Source organism: Paroedura picta, chromosome 5 (assembly GCF_049243985.1).
Source record: "Paroedura picta isolate Pp20150507F chromosome 5, Ppicta_v3.0, whole genome shotgun sequence".
In the NCBI taxonomy this organism is placed as follows: domain Eukaryota; kingdom Metazoa; phylum Chordata; class Lepidosauria; order Squamata; family Gekkonidae; genus Paroedura; species Paroedura picta.
The window spans coordinates 111,664,104-111,687,510 of NC_135373.1; the positions used below are offsets into that span (position 1 = coordinate 111,664,104).

At 42.8% G+C, this 23,407-nt stretch overlaps 1 protein-coding gene across 10 annotated transcripts in view; it reads right to left on the bottom strand.

Moving 5' to 3' along the window:
* BICD1 (BICD cargo adaptor 1) overlaps positions 1-23,407 on the bottom strand; it is a 194,597-nt gene that overhangs the window by 140,362 nt on the left and 30,828 nt on the right. The window lies entirely within an intron of this gene.

Genomic DNA, 23,407 nt, shown 5'->3' on the forward strand with positions numbered 1-23,407 from the left:
TATCTCACAGAATTATATATATATTTCTTCCTTATCTTATCTCACAGAAATATATATATATTTCTTCCATTCTCTTGTGTTTAGAAGAAGAGTTGGTTCTTATATGCCGCTTTTCTCTACCCGAAGGAGGCTCTATCGGAAGGAGTCGCCTTCCCTTTCCTCTCCCCACAACAGACATCCTGTGAGGTGGGGGGGGCTGAGACAGCCCTGATATCACTGCTCGGTCAGAACAGCTTTATCAGTGCCGTGGCGAGCCCAAGGTCACCCAGCTGCTCTTGCTGAGACACACTGTTAAGGAAGTAGCATTGCTCACAAAAACATGTTTATTTAGATCTTTTGAAGTTGGGAAAGTTCACGGAGGGTGATGAGAGTCCATAAGTTATTTTATAATTGCAGGAAATTCTTTGTAACTGGGAACGGATGTAGAGGAAATGGATGTAAAGAGGGTCCTGAGTTAGCAGGGATCCATCTACTTGTCTGCACTAATGAGATAAGAGTCCAGGTGTGATGCCTCCCTAGGATGAGAAGTGGAAGACAGACATCCAGCAGCCTTGTTTACCACTTTAGCTCAGGGATAAAAAGACAGCTGTTAACTTAATAGGGGAGCTTCTGTACAGGCATTGGCCATGTGCTGTACACCTTGTGGCCAAGGGATCCAGATCTCTGCTACCATCTTGGGGGGGGGCTCCCAGTAGATCAGAGATTTCTTGCTTGATATGTATGAATGCTGCTATATTGTAACATCTATATTATAACTGCCTGCTAACTATAGGTAATAAAATACAACAAGTCTGCCTTTCCACTGGTACGCTTATTGTTTCCAAATCCTGATAAAAGAACCATTACCAAGTTGGGTTGCAAGACACCATGTAGCATGTGCTATAAGCCCTGTGCTTCCAGAGGCCCCATGCAGTGCCTTTCCCCCATGGATCAGAGCTGTAGCATCTCTCCTCCCACCTTTCCCCTCTTAAATGACCGCCCAGAGTGACTCCCCTTTCCACTGTGGGGGGCCTCTCCTAGTCTAGCTGCTCCCACTGCAATTGTACTCTACTAGGGCCTCACGAATCCTTAAACTGGCTCTGATGCTTCAGGTCCCACGAATTCTTAAAACACTCCTGCACTATCTTGCAGATTTACAGTTTAGTTTATTTATATTCTTGTGAATTCAATGTTGCAGGACTCTAAACATATTCAATAATATGTCAGTTTAGCTGTCTTACCCTAAACAGCCACAGTCAGCAAGATAATATTTTGATATTTTAAAAAATCTAATTGAAAATAAGAAAACAGTTAACCATGTGTCAAGAGAGATAGTCACCCCTATATCAATCAACCTTACAGTTTAGGCATCAGAATTTGTCCCTGACCATTTATACGTTTCAAATCCTCTAGAAAATTCACATTTTGACAGATTAAGAAAGTAACTGGACAGAACTAGGAAAACTATAAAGTATATTAAAATGAATATGGAAGTCTGAATATATAGTCATATATGAACTGACGTTATTGCCATATAATAGTTTATTAGCCTGGTAAATGCTCCTAGTTCTGATAATAAATTCAGTTTTTCTTGTGACATATCTTCTTTTAGTCCTTCAGACGTAACAAATGTCACAGGAGCCATACTTTTAAAAAGGGAAAGGGTATTAACCATCACATACTTGCATATTCTGTATTTACGTATACTGGTTTGAGGCTACCAAGATCACAGATGCAAGGAAAAAAGGAGCCATACGGCCATCAAAATCTGCAGGGCCTGTAAAACGGAGCCTGTAAATTCTAACTTGCAGGCAAGAAATAACAGCTTGTTAAGATGCCTGACTCACACATCACAACTAACCACATTACAAATCAGGAAGACTTCAGTGTTGGAGTGCAAGTGGGAATGTGTGAGCTTGAGTCTTATGCTCTTCATGATCACATCTTGCTTAGTTCAGTTTGATTTTGATAGCTGGATGTACAATATTTGCTGGCGTATAAGACTACTTTTTCTCCCTGAAAAACATGCCTCCAAGTGGGGGGGTCGTCCTATACGCCGGGTGCACTTCAGTTGGGATAGACATAGCTGCCCATAGTGGCCCATAGTACTGTAATGTAATGTAACAAACTCTATATTTTGAGTGGAAATGTTGGGGGGTCGTCTTATACGCCCAGTCGTCTTATACGCCAGCAAATACGGGTAGTTGTTCTGCCAGGCCAATGGTTGAGACCAGGAAATTAACACTGAGAAATCCTGTCCTCCCTATCCACAATACACCATCTGCTAAAACAACAACCGCCCAACTAAAAATCAGGCTCCCATTAATAAGGTGATTGAAGAACATAATAAGCTAAAAGTAAAGGTATCCCCTGTGAAAACACTGGGTCATGTCTGACCCTTGGGGTGACGCCCTCCAGCGTTTTCATGGCAGACTCAATATGGGGTGGTTTGCCAGTGCCTTACCCAGTCCTTACCGTTTACCTCCCAGCAAGCTGGGTACTCATTTTACCGACCTTGGAAGGATGGAAAGCCGAGTCAACCTTGAGCCAGCTGCTGGGATCGAACTCCCAGCCTCGTGGACAGGGCTTCAGACTGCATGTCTGCTGCCTTACCACTCTGCACCACAAGAGGCTCTACAAGAACATAATAATTTAATATAAATGTTCAATTAACTGTTTTATCAATGTAAAGTTAACTGTATAAGCCCTGTTGTTACCCATCCTGAGCCCGGAATCAGGAATGTTGTTGTTGTTGTTATATACCAACATGAAAAGTAAATTGCAAGCAATCCAAATGGAAAGTTCTTCAGTGGATGGCATTACCAACCTTAATAACGACATATATGCTAGTTGACATTAGAAGATTAACCAGGAGAGGGAGTTGTAAACGTTAACTGAAATCAAACAAGCTTACAATTTTTCCATTCTGTTCTTGGTTGACAAATGACAGTTCAGCGATAAGCTTTTTCATTCATGATTACTTCCACCCTACAAGATCGTTTGTGAATGAATTTGTTTTACCCATTGGTTCATTTTGCACACTTTTCCAATGCTTCCAAAATCATGATAAAAACATAATGTAAAAACAGATTCAAATGCGTAGCCGTGTTGGTCTGAAGTAGCACAATAAAATTAGAGTCCAGCTTTCAAGTGCCTGTCTGACGAAGAGTGCTTGCATTCGAAAGCTCATGCCTTGAATCTTTGTTGGTCTTAAAGGTGATTTTATAATGTAAAATCATAATGCCATCCGGCTTGGATCCATCCTATCAGAGGGAACACTTGCCTGCTAATGTCCCCCGCAGAACACTTTGATCTGCGGGTGCAAATCCTTTGGAGATTCCTGGCCCTAGGTAAGTACATCTGGCCTCAGCCAGGGCTATGGCCTTTTCAGTCCTGGCCCCAACCTGGTGGAATGAGCTCCCAGGGGAGCTGAGGGCCTTGATGGACTATCACAGTTCTGCAGGGCCTGTAAAATAGAGATCTTCTGCCAGGTCTTTGGTTAAGGTCAGTGCTAGGGATATTATAGCCCCTCCTCAGGCTCAGTTGTATGATATCTACACCCCTCACTTCTAGAGAGGTCTGCTCGAGGGAGGGATTTTAGGCCACCAAACTTTGGGATAGAAAGCGTTTTATGTGGGGGGTTATAGGAGTTTTATGTTGTAAGCCACCATGAGTCCCTGGAAAGTGGCAATATATGTCTAATTAATAATAACAATAATAATGTAAACACATTCCCAGTGGATCATGAAAAGGCTTAGAACCAGTAGAGAATCTCACAATACAAAAACTTGTGGTGGACAGCACTTTAAAAGGAAGCCTCAAAGTGCTGACATATCAGAGAACCAAGAGATAAAGAGTTAAACCTTCACACAGCTAGTGAGCTTGTGTGACAAGCTGCTCCAAGCACTCTGATTAGTTAGCAACAGTTGAGAGAGAAGTCCTAAGACAGCAGTGTGCTGATGGAATTTTGATTCTGACAGAGACCTGAGTTGAGAGAAGACCAATCTGTACTTTATATGTTAAATATCTGCTACAGGCAGTTTTGACTAAAGAGTCTGGGTTCAGCCTAAGATGAAAGCAGTTCTGCACAGACAGGAGAACTGGGAATTTGGCAGGATAATTTGGATAGTGGGTAGAGACTTCCAGTCAGGCCAAAGGAAAGGGGAAGAAAAATCCCTGCTCAGTTAAACAAGGAAATTATTTCTTAGGATTTACATGGTTTGGAGTTAGAAAGAAACTAGTGTTTTGGAGAAGGGGGGAGTTGGGTACCAGCCTGCAGCCTAACAGAGGGTAGAAGCCTTCAGAAAATTAGAGGAGAGGAAACACAAAAATAATACTGCAGTGTTTGGGAAGACACAGATACAAAAAAGAGTGTCTTGGATAAACATATAGAGAAGAGGTCCATAAATGGCTATTAACTACAAGGTATAGATGGAACACTGTTTGGGGGAGTGATGGTTTATTATTGTTAAGAATTAGGAATGAGAAATAGTCAATTCTGTCTGTCATACCAACTCCAGAACACTTGGCTACTCTCAGGGGCTTTCATTCCACTGGGCTCTCATTACAGCCCCTAATTATTTCTGCTACTCCCAGGGGCTGTCATTCCACTCCGGGGGCTGTCATAACAGCCAGTTGACCTGCCATGAACTTGACTTCACAAACCAATCCAAGTTCATCGTGAACTTTAGTTTGTGAGCCGATTCATGCCCATCCCTACCATAGATCTCAGCAGAGTCCTAGTGGTCTAAAAAAAGTCTACTTATTAAATTATGCAACTTTGATTCTGTACAATGGTAAAGAGTATCCATTTAATATCGGATGTTCCTATTAAAAAAATAAGTAATAAGGACCAATCCTAACCAGGAGCTGCATTCAAGTGATGTTGAATTAAATCACTAGCAGTCTTAAACTATACATTTTAAATCATTGCTGATTATATTAAATATTGCAGTGATGTAAATTGACTGTTAAAGCTTGCAGGAGCCTTCAAATAGGCTTGAAGAGTAGATACAGGTCTCATTAAATCTGTCATGAAGTATGATTTACTTTATAGGCATTCAGAAGCCAAATTGGGGGAGGAGGGGATGCAGTTTCATTTTATGCTGCCACCAGACCTAATTCTTAAAGGAGAATATTAGAATTAGATACCATTTCACCAGTTCAGTCTTTCCTCTTTTTAATGTCGAGTTAAAACCCCGTGTTATTTTGCAAATTTGTGGCACCCAATCCGCATTGGGATTTCAAGCTAGAAATGTAGAAATTTCTACAAATGTAGAAACAAAGCTAAACAAAACCAGGAAATACACAATTAAGACAAAAGACAAATACTATTTAAAAGCTAGAAATATATACAGAAGTAGTCCAACCTACAAAAACAAACATAACAGGAAAAGTAATTCAGGTGACAGTGTATCAGAAGTTCAAGAAAGCAGAACCATCTCCACCAGACCACAAATTAAAATGAAAACGAGCACCAAACGAATGAAATTAGTATTTTGAATGACACTTAGAATCCAATTGGCATTCAGTCTAAATTTTTTTATCATGGGCGAACAGGGGTAGTCAACCTGTGGTCCTCCAGATGTCCATGGACTACAGTTCATGGGAATTGTAGTCCATGCACATCTGGAGGATCACAGGTTGACTACCCCTGAATTAGCCTGCTTCTACATAGCAAGTATTCTCTGTTCAAGGATTCAGCAAGGATTCATTGCCACTGTGAATATAAATGCATTTACATTTGCAACAAAACACACAGTAGTTTTCTGCACACTTCCCACCACTAGCTCCCATTTCCCCTTCCTATGCCCCTACAGTGCTTTCAAAGGTCTGCAAAAACATACACATGATCTAGCATTACAGTGCTACAGCAATTGCTGATTTTCTAAAGGTGAAGTATTAATATGCTTCAACATCCTACTTTCAGAAAACATCATAGTAAACCAGCCTTGATAATGTGCCAAGGCTGGGAACAACTGGGAAATGGATGATTATCATTCATCAGTGATGTCATGTCCCAAAACATGATCATCTTCCAAAAAACAGCACTCCAGTTGGAGTTATTATATAAATATAATAATGAAAAAGCAGAGAAAAAATTATGTCTAGGCAGCAGCCACACTAGATCTCTATTAACAGCCAAACAGCTGTATTTTTAAGGATTTGAAATTTTCAGGGAGTCTTCAACGGCAGCTGCCAAGAAAGAAGTCATCTTAGAGGGAAAATCCAACCAAACTCTCATCTAATTGCTCTCTGACTGCTCTGCAGGAGTCAAGCAATAATGCACATCAAGGTCACCTTGAAAGCCTTTTAATTAGTTCACACAGTTCAGTTGTAAATCTAGTATGGGGTGGGGTGGGGTGGGGGGGAGAGCTTGCTCCTACCCAGGAGGTTCCATGAAGACAGCCCCATGATAGATGGGAAGGTCAAGCTGAGAGTTTCTATATTATATACACCAGGGATTCCCAACCATGGCTCCCCGAAGGCCTGGGGATCTGTGAGAGATCATAGAATCATAGAGTTGGAAGAGAACATAAAGGCCATCTAGTCCAACCCCGTGCTCAACGCAGGATCAGCCCAAAGCATCCTAAAGCATCCTAAAGATCTCCAGGGGCTCCCTGGCCTTCCCCTATATTCTGCCTTCATAGACTTGGACCCATGAAAGCAGGGAACTGTCTGTTGCCACTGGCATGGGGATGGCATTCTCACATGGTCACTGTACTTGGGGAAAGGGGTGGATCCTGGATGCCTACTCATACCACCTCTTCCTCTCCTCCCTCAGTCCTCCTTGAGTGTGGCAGTGGGGCATGGTGAGCTGACATCCAGCCCAGTTTGGGGCTCCTCAAAGCCTGAAAAATACTTCAGAGGCTCCTCCATGGTCAAAAGGTTGAAAAAGGCTGGTATAGACTAACAGAATCTCTATAACAAAATCATAGAGTTGAAAGTTCAACCCCCTGCTCAATGCAGGATCGGCTCACAGCAAACCAGAGAAGTCTTCAATCAGATGTTCCCCAGAGGGGTAAAAACTGGAAAAGTACTGAGCGTGTATGTTGTTGTTGTTGCTGTCGTTATATTAGATTTATTGCCTACCACTATCAGCAAAGCCGTCTCACAGCGGGTTACATAATAGTAAAATTCCACATAAAATATATAAATACTAGTAAAAAAGCCCATTGCACTTTGAAATGCAATGGGCGCTAGCAGTGAGAGTGGGTTTTTGGGGGGGGGACTACCTGGAGCGGCTTGCGAGCCGCTGGCGAGTGGCAGGAGTCCTGGAGTTTCGTTGGCCTGAGGCGGAGCGGCGAGCGGCGGCGGGCAGCGGCGGGCAATGGCGGGCGGCGGCGGCGGGGCCTCCTCGGCTGCGAGCCAACTCCGTCTGGGGTTCCGCCGGCGGCCATTTTGGGGACGGGAGTGATCAGGGACGGGAGAGCCCAGCAGCCGCACACAGGGTGGCTGGTGGGGGCTCCGTCAGGCCGCCGCCCAGGGAGCCCCGACAAGCCACCCTGCGTGCGGCTGCCGGGGACTCCGTAGCCGGCGGCGTCGTGAGGCGCGGCGGTGGGCGGCGGCGGGCGGCGGCTCCATCTGCGGTCCCTCGAAGGTGCGGTTTAATCAGGGACGGGAGTCCCCGCCAGCCGCACGCAGGGCGGCTGGTGGGGGCTCCCTGGGCGGGTGCTCCATAGCCGGCGGCTCGCAGTTGCTCCAGCAAGGTCCCTCCAATAGTCTGTCATGAGGAAGGGGCCAATCGGCACCCTTCCTCATCCCGGACACAGCCCGCCTTCCAAGGGCTTACAGTTTTATTTAGTGTAAAGATTATTAATCCCCCGTTAAAAATCTATTCTGGCAGCAAAACCTATTCCCCTTCCCAGTACAACGAGCTCCCTTTCTGTGCATTATGAGAATAATTTATGGGTGCCGGTGGTCCACTACCAGATGATGATCTAACCTGGAGGGGCCCATCTGATCTCCCATGCCCTGATCTCAACTGAAGACCTGGCAGAAGAGCTCCATCCTGCAGACCCTGTGGAACACAGAGATCTCCTGGAGGGCCCTCAGCTCTTCTGGGAGATCATTCTACCAGCTTTGGGCCAGGACAGAAAAAGTGTGTGTATGAAAATGAGGGAAATTCCAAGAATAACCAAAGACCTGTGTATAGAGACAAAGAAGTTCAAAACAAACTTTAGAGTTGTATAAACAGCCTTCTGTTCTTGTAAAAAGAGGTAAGATAAGAGGTGGTATGCAGGTTGCTATGGTGATTTTGCACTAAGGTATGACCTATTAGTAATGGCCACTTATATGCTTGTAGCCAAGTCATATGTATAGGCTCTCTTTATGTTAAAGTATATAAATTGATTAGCTGCATCACACGGCACCTCACTTTTTATGCTTGTGCCTTTATTCTGAAAGAACAAAAATAAATCTTTTTACCTTTTCACTCTTGTTGTTGGTTCTTTTGGTTTTATCTGACTCCAGGCACATAATCCTGGAACTAAAAAACAGTTGATTTCACAGTCGCTGCTTGAAGACTGCCAATGACTATGGGAGAAAAAATCCCCTTATTATCCCCTTTCCTCAAACCTACCTACCCCGCTGTCTGAAGATACTCTTTGTATGCCCTGGAACATCCTGCTTTAGCTGTGAGAATCAGTGCATCTGCAATTTATTAAGAATAAGTAAGTAGCCAGCCAGATAGCTTTGTTATTTTATGTGTGTTATAAGACTCCATGAACTATATGTTTTTAAGCACTTTTCCCGAACTTCTTCAAAAATGCTTTTCAGCTTCATTCTGCATGAGTTACTATGGGGAGACCTGAACCAACCCAAGCCTATGTTTGGTTACATTACCATACCAAGGCGGATTAATCCTAAAAAATTAAAGTATCTAGACATTTACTTATTGAAACACACTTAAATGTATAAGGTCATTTGTTGCTCTGAGGGAATCCATAACTAAATAAGAAGCATTCAATTACTCAAAAAGTAAACAAGAAGTACCATGTCATCGACATACCAAATTTATCACATGTATGGCAGAGATACTCTGCCCTAGTATAATCCTATGACAGTTTCAATCAACAAAAATAAGTATATTTTTGACATTTGTTTTGACTTTAATTGCCTTTAAACTGGACATCTTTCTAATGTTTCTTTTATACTGGGTGGCAATGATCCCTTGACTGAAATGATCTGGCCATGTGGATCCACTCTATGGGTCCTTCAAAGCTAGTCTACTTCCATGTGCCCTACATCAGTAGTCCCCAGCCTTTTTATCACCACTCAACGCTGGGGACCACTCACTGGGGACCACTCAACGCCTTTTACTGATGTCCGGTGGGGGGGGTAGTTTACTCCTCTACTCTCAACCACTGCCCTAACGCTCTCTGATCGCTATGGTAATGTTTAAACATCCCTTCAAAATAAGGTACAGACACACCACAACAATGAAGTGTGTTGTAAAGGGCCGGGGGGATGAAGTAAAGGGCCGGGGGGGAGAAGGTGTCCTTTGGGGCCCACCTCCAATTAGTCGAAGGACCACATGTGGTCCGAGGCCCACAGGTTGGGGATCGCTACCCTACATGATCCTGCTGTTCAAGAAAAGTCAGAAACTTTGGTTAGTACAGAACACCATTGGTTGGTTACTATCAGGAAGGCTACACATGTTGCACTCACTCTACAACTCCAATGCAGTTACTGAGTTCAATTCAAGATTCTGGTTATCACCTACAAAGTCCTGAATGGCCCTGGCCCCAAATACCTGCAAGACCACTTGTTCCTCTAAGCTTCACTGTGACAGCTTCAGTTGTCTGAGCAAAGCCTTCTTATTGTGTGTTTGAACAAAAAATACTGGGAAGCAATGCTGACTGAGTTAGGAAAGGGTTAAGACTGTTTTGCTGATTTACTGAAACTGGTGACACATTACTGCTCTGGGATGTAAAGGGGAAGGAAATTGCTCTCTGTGGAAATGCAGTATCTGGGCTATAGCCTGAACGATCCTGAGGGAGGAATTTGATGACAGCCATGGCCGAAGAGAGGGGTCTGAAATGACCTATCACTTGTTTTATTAACAAAGCACATCCACAGCAATTGGGTGAATTAATTGACTGAATCTACACATAAGGATGGGAAAAGATATGCATAAGTGAACAGCTTGACAACTAGCAGACATGGCAAAAGGTGAGACTGTCCTTGTGTATCTCATTCAAGCCAAGACATCAAGCAAAATTTATGAAAACATTCGACTGCTATGGACAAAGTGTGAATATGATCATTTGCATATATTTCTAAAAGTAATACAAGCAGTAAAATGCCATTTCTAATTAAGCTGTTTGAAAGTGCTAGCTGACCTTGAGCAAGTCATCATCTATTATTGCTTGCCTTTAAGCATTTGTTTTTTTTTTAGTAAGGAAAGATAATTTTGCTTACTAGAGATGTCAGTTCCCACGTGGGACCTGGGGATCCCCTGGAATTATATCTCCTCTCCAGGAAACAAAGATCAGTTCCCCAGGAGAAAATGGCTGCTGAGGAGGGTGGACACCACGGCATTATACTCCACTGAGGTCCCTCCCTGCCCCAAATCCTGCCCACCCCAGCTCCACCACCAGTCTCCAGTTATTTCCTAAGCCAGAACTGGCAACCCTGTCCTCACAACAACACTCCTGTGAGGCAGGTTAGGCTGAGAGTATGTGACTGATCCAAGGTCCCCCAGCAGGCTTCCATGTCAGAGTTGGTATTTGAATCTGGTTTTCCCAGAATCCAATCTGACACTAACTACTGCACCACACTGGCTGTTTATTTATTATTCAGCATAGTTCTTTACAGTACTATATTTCATTATAGTTTACATTACTACATCCCATCACTGCTTTCCTTTGTCAAATATTGAATTATGTAATAAATCTGTGGATTCAGTAAGACACTGACACTCAGTTCCAAGAACCCACAACTTTACTAGAACAAGAAAACACTGAACAAGAACAACCAGAACCGTGGAATATATATACATTCTTGAACCTGCTCCAAGAACCCACAACGTTACTAGAACAAGAAAACACTGAACAAGAACAACCAGAACCATGAAATATATATACATTCTTGAACCTGCTCCAAGAACGCACAACTTTACTAGAACAAGAAAACACTAAACAACAACAACCAGAACTGTGGAATATATATATACATTCTTGAACCTGCTCCAAGAACCAACAACCTTACCAGAACAAGAAAACACTGAACAAGAACAAACAGAACTGTGGAATATATATACATTCTTGAACCTCCTGCCAAGACATGGTATTGGCTGTTAATGGAGGCCCGTGACTGGTCCCTTAAGTCTGCCCAATGATTGGCTGAAAGTCCAGGAATGGCAAATCCTTAGCAAGGGTTCAGGATCCCAGTCTCTGCTCCCATGCTCAAGGTCTCTTTGTGTTCACAGACACAACATTATGGTTTTAAAATACTTGAGCCTTACAACAGCAGCAACATCTAACACTGACCTGCATTATATGGATCTAAAGCATGCCTCTGTTTACATGACAATATTAAGGACAACAGAGAATAATGGAAGGCTGGGAATTCAGGGGACTGTTCAAAATTGAATAAACAGGATGGTCTAATGAAGATGTATCCAAAATGGATTTTGGATGCCAATAGAAGTCCAATAGCACCTTTAAGACCAGCAAAGCCTTCCACCAAAAAATTAATGGACACAAGTCTGACATAAAAAATTACAGTACTGAAAACCTGTAGGGGAACACTTCAACCTTCCAGGACATTTAATAAGGGATCTCAAAGTAGCTGTTTTATTGCAAATTAACTTCAAGAACAGATTAGAAAGAGAGATTGCAGAAATGCAAATTATTACAAACGCAAAGCACACCCCGGACTCAACATGGACATAGGTTTTTTAGCTCACTATGCATGCTAACCTCATTCAACTCTTATATCCACATTCCTTAAAATACCCTCTTTTTTATTATTATTTTTATTGGGGACAATGTGAATGTAATGTGACGGTCAGTAGTATGTAATGTAATTTTGAATCTAACTCTCTGGACAGCATAGCTTGTCACTACCGGGGATGTTTCCACGCATGGGTGGAGATAGATGGGGCCAGCAACTAGCCTCTTTTAATTATTTCTTTTCACAACTGGGGAAGTGTCTGCCATTAATTACTAACCTTGACATTTTTATTTCTCCAATGTTTTTGTGAACTGCAACTGAACCCAAAAGACTGAGTAGCCTTTTTAGCAAAGGATTATCATATTGCACAGTTTGGATGTTATGACACAGTTTACTAATTTCCGTACGCTTTGAATAAATCTTTGTTGGTCTTAAAGGTGCTATTGGACTCCTATTTTGTTGTGCTGCTTCAGACCAACACAGCTAGCCACTTGAATCAATCCATAGTTATGTATGCTGACTTCTTTTTGAAGTTTCCTATATCTCTATATTTATACTGTTTAATAAGAAGACGAGGAGGAGCTGATTATTGTATCCCACTAAAACAAGATTTAGAGCCTCTTGTGGCGCAGAGTGGTAAGTGGCAGAAATGCTGCCTGAATCTGTCTGTCCATGAGGTTGGGAGTTCGATCCCAGCAGCCGGCACAAGGTTGACTCAGCCTTTCATCCTTCCGAGGTCGGTTAAATGAGTACCCAGCTTGCTGCTGGGGGTAAAACGGTAATGACTGGGGAGGCACTGGCAAGGCCACCCTGTATTGAGTCTACCATGAAAACGCTGGAGGGCGTCCCCCGAAGGGTCATGCACAGGGGATACCTTTACCTTTAAAACAAGATTTAGTGAAAATGGGCAAAATCTAAAATCCAGTTAATACAATAAAGTGAAAAACTATATCACCGTTGCTTTTTCTGTTCTGCATAACATTCTTTGTTTTTCTAAAGACTTCTACATCTTCAATTAATCTAATTCAACACCTCACCCTATGAACTCCAGCAATGGCTCTGGCAACAGCTACATTACAGAGTGCAGTGGCACCTTTAATATTAACCAGGTTTTATTCAAGATATAAGCTTTCATGTGAAAGCACACTTCAACAACAACAGTGGAACAAAATATCCAAACCATTACATATAGGTAGAAAGAGGGTGAGCTACATTTTGTCTATAAGCATTGATAAGGAGAAGGGATACAGAAATAGTCAGGGGTAGAAGACTAGTTCAAGTTAAGTTTACACACAACATCTCACTATAAGAGACAACCATGACAAAGATCTAAGTGAGGAGAACAGCTGTCTCATGGAGATCCAGGAAAATATATACACAAGTGTGATGTCAGCACTGATGGAAAATAATCTGTCATATTGACATATAGTTAATGGAGTCTGTATCTCTAATGGAATATCGATTTCACTAATGTCCTTCCACACTGTCATCCAAGAGTATAATATCCTTGTTTGTTATACAGTGTTCCAGTTCACACAAGGTAACACTCAACTCTTCATTGGAATTCAGTAAGAAAATGTGTTCTGAGTTCTGTATGCAAAAATACTTACTAATTGTGTGAAAGGCATATATCCCAAAAAGGCACAAGAAATTCATGACCAGCCTTAGCAACTACTGTCCTTCACACAATTACTGTCCATCGCACAACCTTCATTAAACCATTGACTTAGACAGTTGTATCTCTTTTTAGGATTTCATTGATGATGCCAGAAATGATAGTACTATTGTTTCCATTACTAGTAGAAGAATAAGAATAAGAATCAAAGAATAAGAGAATAAGAATAAGAATAAGAATAAGAATAAGAATAAGAATAAGAATAAGAATAAGAATAAGAATAAGAATAAGAATAAGAGGAGGAGGAGGAGGAGGAGGAGGAGGAGGAGGAGGAAGAAGAGTTGGTTGGTATGCAGCTTTTCTCCACCAGGAGTCTCAAAGCAGCTTATAACCACTTTCCCTCTCTCCACAACAAACACCCTGTGAGGGAGGTGAGGCTGAGAGAGCCCTCATATTACTGCTCGGTCAGAACAGCTTTATTAGTGCTGTGGAGAGCCCAAGGTCACTCAGGTGGCTGCACATGGAGGAGTGGGAATAAAACCCAGTTTGCCAGATTAGAAGTCGGCACTCCTAAACACCACACCAAGCTGGCTCACTGCTTCACTTATGTATATAGCATTTACAGAAAGGAGGGGAGGATGACAGAGGCAAAATACCAAGAGAACTATGTACACAATTCAGTCATTCAGAGAGTGTCAGTTTGACATAACAACCCCAAGACAGAGGCTTTATGGTACATGCGGGTGCTGAGGTATAGTGAGCATGTGACACGAAAACAGCGGGACGGTCCTGACTTTTCGCCAAAGATCCCGCGTCCTGGGCCATTGGCGGAATGTTCCGTGGCGTCCGCTGCCGCCGCCATGCTCAGGAGGCGAGGAGAGCCAGGGAGGGTCTGCTACCCAGGAATAAAGGGTTCAAGTATACTGCACATTCACATCTGATTTGTCTCTTAGATCTTTGAATCTATGTGTCAAGCTTGAAGAGAACTCACAACAGGCTTCTTAATTAAAGAAAGCTTTATTGGAAATTACTACAAGGCATAGGACTGAAAAGTCAAATCTGACTAGAGTACAGATTTGCCTCAGCTTATCAATACATTTCTCCCGCCCAAAACTTGACAGTTCCCAAGGGAGGGGAGGAAGAGAGAAACCACATGTATAAAGAAAACAAGCATACATTCTCATAACCTTGGGGAGGTGACAACAAACCCAGGCTCTGCCGAGAGGCTTCAAACAAGAGATAAGGTTATCACAACAAATTGTTAGAACTAGCAAGACTACATGACCTGGGACTTCCAGGCGCCTAGCAATATAAAACCATATAACTGACATGGAGGAACTCAAGCTAATTTATGACAGGAATTCTACAATCCTGACACTATGCATAAAATAAGCATGATTGAAGGTAATCCCAAGAACGAAGGAAGCAGTTCCTTAATTAAGAGGTCGATTTTATTTGCTACAAATTACTACACTGAAAGAATCAGATGCAGACAGAGAGGGACTGAGATGGGTCAGGACTGGGAAGTGATAGCAGCATCGCTATGCACAGCTCCACCCACTGCAACTGGAATAGGCTTCACTGCCCTGTTTTAAATCAGGGTGTAAGTACCGGGTCCCATGACCAATAATTCAAACATTATGCACAAAACATCAGTGACAACACTGTATCACGCGCTGAAAATGCAATACTAGAGGGGACTGGGGACTGCCTCTCATCCTACTGACACCCATGAGACTCCCGAATACCAGCACCGATGGATCATAGAACAGATGCTAATTAGCTAGCAAAACAACAAAGGTTAATACAGGATCAGTCCCTTGCCTTTATTTATAAAATCAGATTTCTGATGGTATTGATTTTGACACTTAAATGTGCCTGACTTTGAGAGAACTAATTTTCTCAAGAATGACATGCTAATAATGTAAGAGTCCAATTAAAAATACTCTTTGGAGTATTCAAACAAGCACTTCAGTAATTGCTTATCAGAAGGGGCTCTGATACAGTCACTTAGCTACCTAACATTAACCTTTTCACATATTAATCAATTCCTTCCTTCCTTCCTTCCTTCCTTCCTTCCTTCCTTCCTTCCTTCCTTCCTTCATTCATTCATTCATTCATTCATTCATTCATTCATTCATTCATTCATGTTAGACTACCCTCCCCATTTCAGAAATAGGCTCTGGGCAGTTCACAAAACCATCAATTAAAACACCCACCGTATAATTACAATTAAAACATCTAAAAATCAATTTTCCAGCATACTGTCTTTACAGACTGGTTCCAAGTCTATGAGGCTTGCAACCGAGTTGAAAAGAAAGGGGGGAGGGAGAAGAGGGGGGAAGGAAAGGAAAAGCATGAGGTCAGCTGGGGGGGGGGGAGGTAACAGAGTTTCAGAGCCCATCATCCACCAAAGGCCTGACAGAAGAGCTCTGTTTTACAGGCAGGGCCCAGATCTCAATCAGGAGTGTGTTTCAGTAGCCTGGAGTCAAGGCAGAAAAGGCCCAGGTCAATGAAAAGCTTAGCAGCCTCAGCCAGGGACTATGCTGCATATAGACAGGCACTGTCACTCACTATTGTTCTCCCCCAGATCCCCATCAGGAGAGGAGGCACAGGTCTTAGAAAAACAGCTCTTTTATTTTGACCAAAGGAAATAGCCTGGCTGAGCTCTGCCCAGCTAGCAAGCGCAGAAAGAGAACTGCACTGAGTCCTTACAGTCAACAGTATTCATACGGAAAGTCTGACTATCTTTAACCATACAAGCAGATGACATAAACCAGGCCTCTTACTTGTTGCTAGCAACGCATTCCATTCCTCCAGTGATCCATTTATCTCGCCTCGGCTTTTCCTGATGCTGGTGATAGTAACTGTCTGTTCTTTTCCTCTATGGGAGGACCTTCTGGTTCTGTGTTAGTACTGCTTATCACAATGAGCTTTTAAGAAATTCTTTGTTTAGAGAAGCCCCTTTGCTTAGGAAGGCCCCTTGCTCAAAGGCTGAATAATATTCTACCAAGCATCTAACCTTCTAACAAACATCTAAGGTTTTAACAAGCATTTGACAGATTCAGCCCCTATATTTTTAATTCCTTCACTATCAGTAAAAGAAAATCCTGACATTTCCCTAAACCCCAAGAAACCACGACACCTTGGAACATCCTGGGTTTTTATGTTATACAGATTTTAAGCTAAACACAACAAAATCAGAGTCCATTGGCACCTTTAAGACCAACTAAGATTTATTCAAAGCGTGAGCTTTCGAGTGCAAGTTGCACTCGAAAGCTCACACCATGAATAAATCTTTGTTGGTCTTAAAGATGCTACTGGACTCTGATTTTGTTTTGTTGTGCTGCTTCAGACCAACATGGCTACCCACTTGAATCAGACTTTAAGCTAGTTTACTGACCTGTTTGTATTATTAATTTCCTGAAAGGGCAACCCCCATATATACTTTAAACAGTTATTGTTTCCATACTCCAAGGATAGATCAGGAAGTCTCTATATAAAGAATACAATTTCTGCGTGTACAATAGTGACTCCCGCTGCAAACACATAAAGCACATGTTGATTGAGTGGGGATAATGAATTTCTGAAACGATCATTTAGTATTAAACAATTATTAGAAATTGATTTTAGTTTTAGATTGATTGCATGTTGGCTTAGATCTGTATCTCTTGGCTGTTCTCTGTATGGGGGAATGCTTCTTCTGTCTGCTTCTAACCTCTCACCCATAGCAGGGCATAACCTGTACAAGGAGCCAGTTTGGTGTAGTGGTTAGGAGTGCAGACTTCTAATCTGGCGAGCCGGGTTCGATTCTGTGCTCCCCCACATGCAACCAGCTGGGTGACCTTGGGCTCGCCACGGCACTGAAAAACTGTTCTGACCGGGCAGTGATATCAGGGCTCTCTCAGCCTCACCCACCTCACAGGGTGTCTGTTGTGGGGAGAGGAATGGGAAGGCGACTGTAAGCCATTTTGAGCCTCCTTCGGGTAGAGAAAAGCAGCATATACAAACCAACTCTTCTTCTTTTTCTATAACTCATGCAATGTTTTTGTATAAATTAAAGAATTAGGTTGGAAGAATAAATAAAGGTAAAGGTAAAGCTATCCCCTGTACAAGCACTGGGTCATGTCTGACCCTTGGGGTGACGCCCTCTAGCGTTTTCATGGCAGACTCAATACGGGGTGGTTTGCCAGTGCCTTCCCCAGTCACTACCGTTTACCCCCCAGCAAGCTGGGTACTCATTTTACCAACCTCGGAAGGATGGAAGGCTGAGTCAACCTTGAGCCGGCTGCTGGGATTGAACTCCCAGCCTCAGGGGGCAGAGCTTCAGGCTGCATTTCTGCTGCCTCACCACTCTGCGCCACAAGAGGCTCTGGAAGCATAGATACATTTAGGCTAAAAAGTAAGGGTTGTTGCAACTTAAACTTTCCAGAAAGAGCTGAGCCTGATATGATCTACTGGCCAAATTTTTTATTTTTTTTAGTTGACCTGACATGTGACCCATTGGTAGCTACCTTGAGTCTGACTAAGTAAGAGATAACATAAATGCTTTAATAAACAAATAGTAATGATGAAAGAGGCAGAAGCGACTGCAACTAGAATGTTTCTCAGATTCCAGGACAGCACCTTCTATTCTGAATCACACTGGCTCTCACCACACTCCACAGAAGCTAATATATGTGCAAGTGTACAGTCTAAAAATAAACTGTGAAAGCCCTCGTATAGGGAACCATCACCATGGAGAACAAACATTAAATGCACACAGCGCTTGTCAAGAATTGGGATGACAAAGGGCAGCCTCCAGAGAAAAGAATTATCTCCTGCAGCACAACCATCACATCAGTTAATTAAGAAGAGCTGGTAGGTTACTAAGGTTTTCTGGGAGGATGGAGATAAAGCTTATCAGCTTCTCTGCAACACGACAAAGTCTGGCTGAAAATGTATTGATGAATTAACAGAGAGGAGGCACAGAATCCCTGCAAATCTATGCTGAGCAGGGAAATTGCACAGCTTCTGCTTCCCCAGAGGGAGGACAGGGTTCCACTCCCTCCCTCTACTAAATCCTGTGCAATGTACAGGGAAGGGCCTGATCCTGCACAATTCTTTTCTTCCTCAGAAGTTCAACAACATGAGAGAGCAGCCATTTCCTCCAGGGGAACAGATCCCCGTTATCTGGAGAGCACTTGTACTGTCGGGTGATCTCCCGCCCCCATCTGGAAGCTCGCAACCCTAGGTCCTCTGGAGGAAAAGGCTGCATTGAAGGGTAGTCTATGGTATTATGCCCCTCTACGAACCCTCCCCTCCTCAAGCCCCACTCTCCCCAGGCTCCAACCCTTAGGAATGTCCTGACCTGTAGTTGGCCACCCTGTCTCCTTCTCTCCTAGCAGTAAACCTTTATCTGCCCCCCTGCCTTAAGCTTCACCACCCTGGGCAACATCTCCCTAGGAAAACTGTGACCCAGTTGTGTCGAAGGGAATAGAATAGAATAGAATAGAATAGAATAGAATAGAATAGAATAGAATAGAATAGAATAGAATAGAATAGAGCAGAGCAGAGCAGAGCAGAGCAGAGCAGAGTAGAGCAGAGCAGAACAGAACAGGAGTGGAATGGAACGGAACGGAACGGAACGGAACGGAACGGAACGGAACAGAACAGAATAGAATAGACCGCCGTTCACCAATTAGGTCTCACAGCAGTTTACAACATAAAAACCCACAAGGAACCCACAAGGACTTGTGGGATGCCACCTCAATTTCCGCTATTTCTCCCTCCCAACACTATTTCCTCTTTCCCTTCTCCAGGCAACTCTCATACACTTTCCCTTTTCCCTATCTCCTTCTCAGCCATTCAGCAGTCTATCTTCATCTGCCTCCCATCATCAGCTATATTATTTATTTATTTAGCAATTTAATAACGATAAACTTACCAGGGCTAGGAAAGGACTCTTGGAAGGGAAAACAAGATCTATGATCCTTGTGCCCACAGATCATGTAATCTAACAAACACATTCTCCAATAATAAATCCCAATTGAAATCAGTAAACAAAAAATATAAATAATAATATAAATAATATAAATAAGAACCAGCAACTTTCATGTTCAGGATCAAAACATCAAAAAATCAAAGTAACTGTTGGACAGACTTTAATAGAAATTTTAATTAAATGTAAAAGCCCTGTCTTAAGTGCTGACATGCTCACCTCAACAACACACATAATGGACTGAGTTGCAGTTTAGACAGGTCATACGGGAGAAGGATGTCCTTTAAATTTTCTACTCCTAGGCTGTGTTAGTATCATGATACACACATCTGTTCCACTTAATATTTCTGGTAAGGCCTAGGAGGAGGAGCTGGTCTCATGGCTTAAATGCCACTCAGTGCTTAATACCCACTCAGGATGGCTGTCCTGCCCCTGTGTGCCTCCTCCTCCAACAGACTTGCCTGTCTGTCCAGCAGCCAGCCAATCACCTCCGTCCTCCACCTCTGACCACCCTCTCCTCCTTCAAATTCCTTCCAAGGCTCAGAGGCTGGAGATCCCTGCCAATCTGCAGCAGTTCCAGGTCCTGGGAAGAGGGAGAGGCCATCTGCAGAGTTCTTCCACCCCACCTCACCCCCCAATCTAGCACCTGTTGTATTCCTGAATGTTTTGTCCCTAGTTAAAATATGTTTTGTGTATTTCTTGTTTTTAAATATGCAATAGTCACACAGATCTTAATACTTACAGAGTGGAGGAGCAAACTAGTGGGGCTAAGAGACCCCTGCCATTTCAGGTTTACACAACCAGCATATTCTTGATCTCAAAAGAAGAGTTGGTTCTTATATGCCGCTTTTCTCTACCCAAAATAGTCTCAAAGCAGCTTACATTCGCCTTCCCTTTCCTCTCCTCACAACAGACACCCTGTGAGGGAGGTGAGGCTGAGCGAGCCCTGATTTCACTGCTCTGTCAGAACAGCTTTATCAGGGCTGTGGCAAGCCCAAGGTCACCCAGCTGGTTGCATGTGGGGGAGAAGCACGGAATCAAGCCTGGCTCATCAGATTAGAAGTCCGTACTACTAACCACTACACCAAACTGGCTCTCCAAAAAAAAAAGCCAAAAGGATTTTGTCTGCATATTATTATGGGGGCCAGAAAATGTCTCGGTGGGCATTACAGTATCCCCGGGCATCCTGTTGGGAACCCCTGCTGTAATAATTACCTGAGACATCAAACAGCAGGATAATCTTTAGCCAGAATTGATGTTGTGGACTTCAGCAATGGTCTTTAAATGTGTATTGACCTTTCAATCACAAACTGAATGTTGGAATTTTAAGCAGGTCTAAGAAGACTCCTTCCCAAATCCTCAGTTATCTGCTTTATCTTTTTAGAACTGTTGGGAAATACTTTGCCCCATATTCTCATACTTCAGTAAATCATTAATCCAGTTTTTTGGGATTGATCATTCAAGATGGAACTGGAGATGCTGTTCTTTACCCAATAATGCTGTTCTTTACCCAATAATCGCTGTTGCATTTTATGTGAATTATATGTTGTACACCGCCCTGAGTCAGTCCGCTGGGATGGTGGTATCAAATAAATAAATAAATCTTGCCACAAGATTTTTTTTTTTGCTATGCTCTTGCCACAAAGATTTTTTTAATTACACTCATTGAAACACACATTTTCCACACAAATGCTGAGCTCTACTGTTTTATTAGCAGAGTTAATGTCTGAATCAAGCTGCAATTAAACCTTAACAGGATTATTTTCTAAAAATTTTATTATGATCACTTGAAGGCATCTTATTAGTTCATTAGTTCAACTGAAGCAGTTATGTGAAAGCAAAGTAGATGTCTCAAAATCGGTCACTATTGAATCTTAATTGCTTTCTTTAAAAATGAGTGTGTTCCTGCTACCATTTGTTTGCAGAGATACAGATGTTTTGTCCACAGGCTACACTACGGCTTCTGAGATTCCAACATTTATGCTCCAGTTAACGACTGCAAGTTAAATTAAATTCTCTTCAGTGGCATACTTCCTTATGTTCCAAGACTTGTGCGCGTACATTATCAGATAACTGTTACAGGCACCAGATGAATTCTGTGACCCTAAAGAGTCCCCTAGACTAGTTCCCATTGTTATATTGCATTCATCTTTGTCCCTTGCTTATGTCTTTCTTTCCATCTACTGCACAGTACTTAGGATTTCACTGCTGATAAAAAAAAAAAATTCTTTGTGTCTGTGATGTATTGAAATGTGTCGCTTCCTTTTTCATCTAAGGTTGTGGGGGCATACTTCCCATTGTGCTGCATGAATACTTCCTTACAATTGGAAGAAATGGCCAAACCAGGTTAAGTGCCCGTCAGAGAAGCTTCCTCCTCTCCTTTGTCATTCCAGACTGAAATAATTTCGGTCTCCAAGCTGGACTGCTGGCTACTATAGTATCGGACTTCCTGGTTTTGCTGCTGCCTGTGATAAGCAAGACTGACGCCATTTGCGAAGAGTTGTATGCTGCTTATGCAAGCTAAATTCAGCAAGTGAGCAAAACAGGATGTGGTTAAGTGGACAGGATGTTCCAGAACATAGCTGATTAAGCAGAAATTGGAGAATAGTTTTGCAAGGCTAAAGGGAAGCATAGACTCTCCAAATAATGGCAAAAGAGATGTATGCTTGGCAAATGTACTTATATAGTGTCACGCCTCACCTTCCTATGCTCAATGTAACGCCTCCTGCCATTGAAATTTCTTTATGCAGGATACCCCTCAGGTCTCATACAGGATCTAGTGTTTCCACCCGAATTCTCCTTCTCTCCTCCAGCACGTCCTCACTTTCCGCTTAGCAACTGATTCATATCTTCCCCAGCCTCTCCACGAAGCCTCTTTTCAAAGCTCCCTGCTAACCTCTGGCCCTACTCTCCTTCCCCTTCATTGTCCTTGAGCCCTGCTCATCAGAGCCAGATTCTAATTGTAATCCTGCAGCCGCTCTGGAATTACAAGACCTGCCCCTACACCTCAGACCCCTCGGAACCAGATGAACCATTCTGGTCTGAGGTGCCTTATGGGGTACAGCTGGGAGGGGCAGTTGATTCTGCAAAGCCCAGGTTGGGCTTCCATGATCTTTGCTCCTCTGCACCTGCTGGTACGAGTCCTTCCCAGGTGGCAAGGTATGCTTCTTTGAAGCCTCGATTTCCCTGCTCTTTTCTTTGTCTCCTGGGCCTGTCTTCATTCTTCAGGATCCTCCCTGCTTGCTGCAGCTAGGATTAGGAGGGAACTCTTACCAGTGACTCAGCAGCATATCTATTCTTCATGAATGACTGCTCCTTTGCTTCTGGGTTTCAGTGTGTACTGGACTTCCTGGGATTCAAAGCTGAGTCCAGGCCCGAGGTTATTGGGTCTATATATAGATGCAAAGGACTTTCAGATTGTGTAATCTATGGGCATCTTTGCATGTCTAAAAGTTGTTTATTACATTGCATAAAAAGCTGGTGCTGGTGCTGCTTTAATGTATTCCTCAGGTTTTGCTGCTGAGACCCCCTTTATTCAAATAAAGTTTTTGTATGTTTCTGGAATATCACTGGCTGTGTTCATCACCTGGGTGATGAACCTGGGACTGAAAAAAGAAAAGGGTTATGATTGGCAGGCCAGAAAACCAGAGAGCTCTGCTGGTCCCCCCTCAGACACCCTGCCATGACTGAACAATTTGATCTCCCCAGTGTTGTTGTTATTCATGTTGTGTTGTAACTGTTACTGTTAAGACTGTGATGTTCTATTGAAAATTATATAATGTTATAGATTGTTATAATGTTCCATGTAAATTTATGCAGTGTTCCACGAAAACCGCCCAGAGCCGCAAAGAATGGGTATAAAAATCCAAACAAACAAACAAACAAACAAATAAATAAATAAATACGTACATGCGTACATGCGTACATGCGTACAT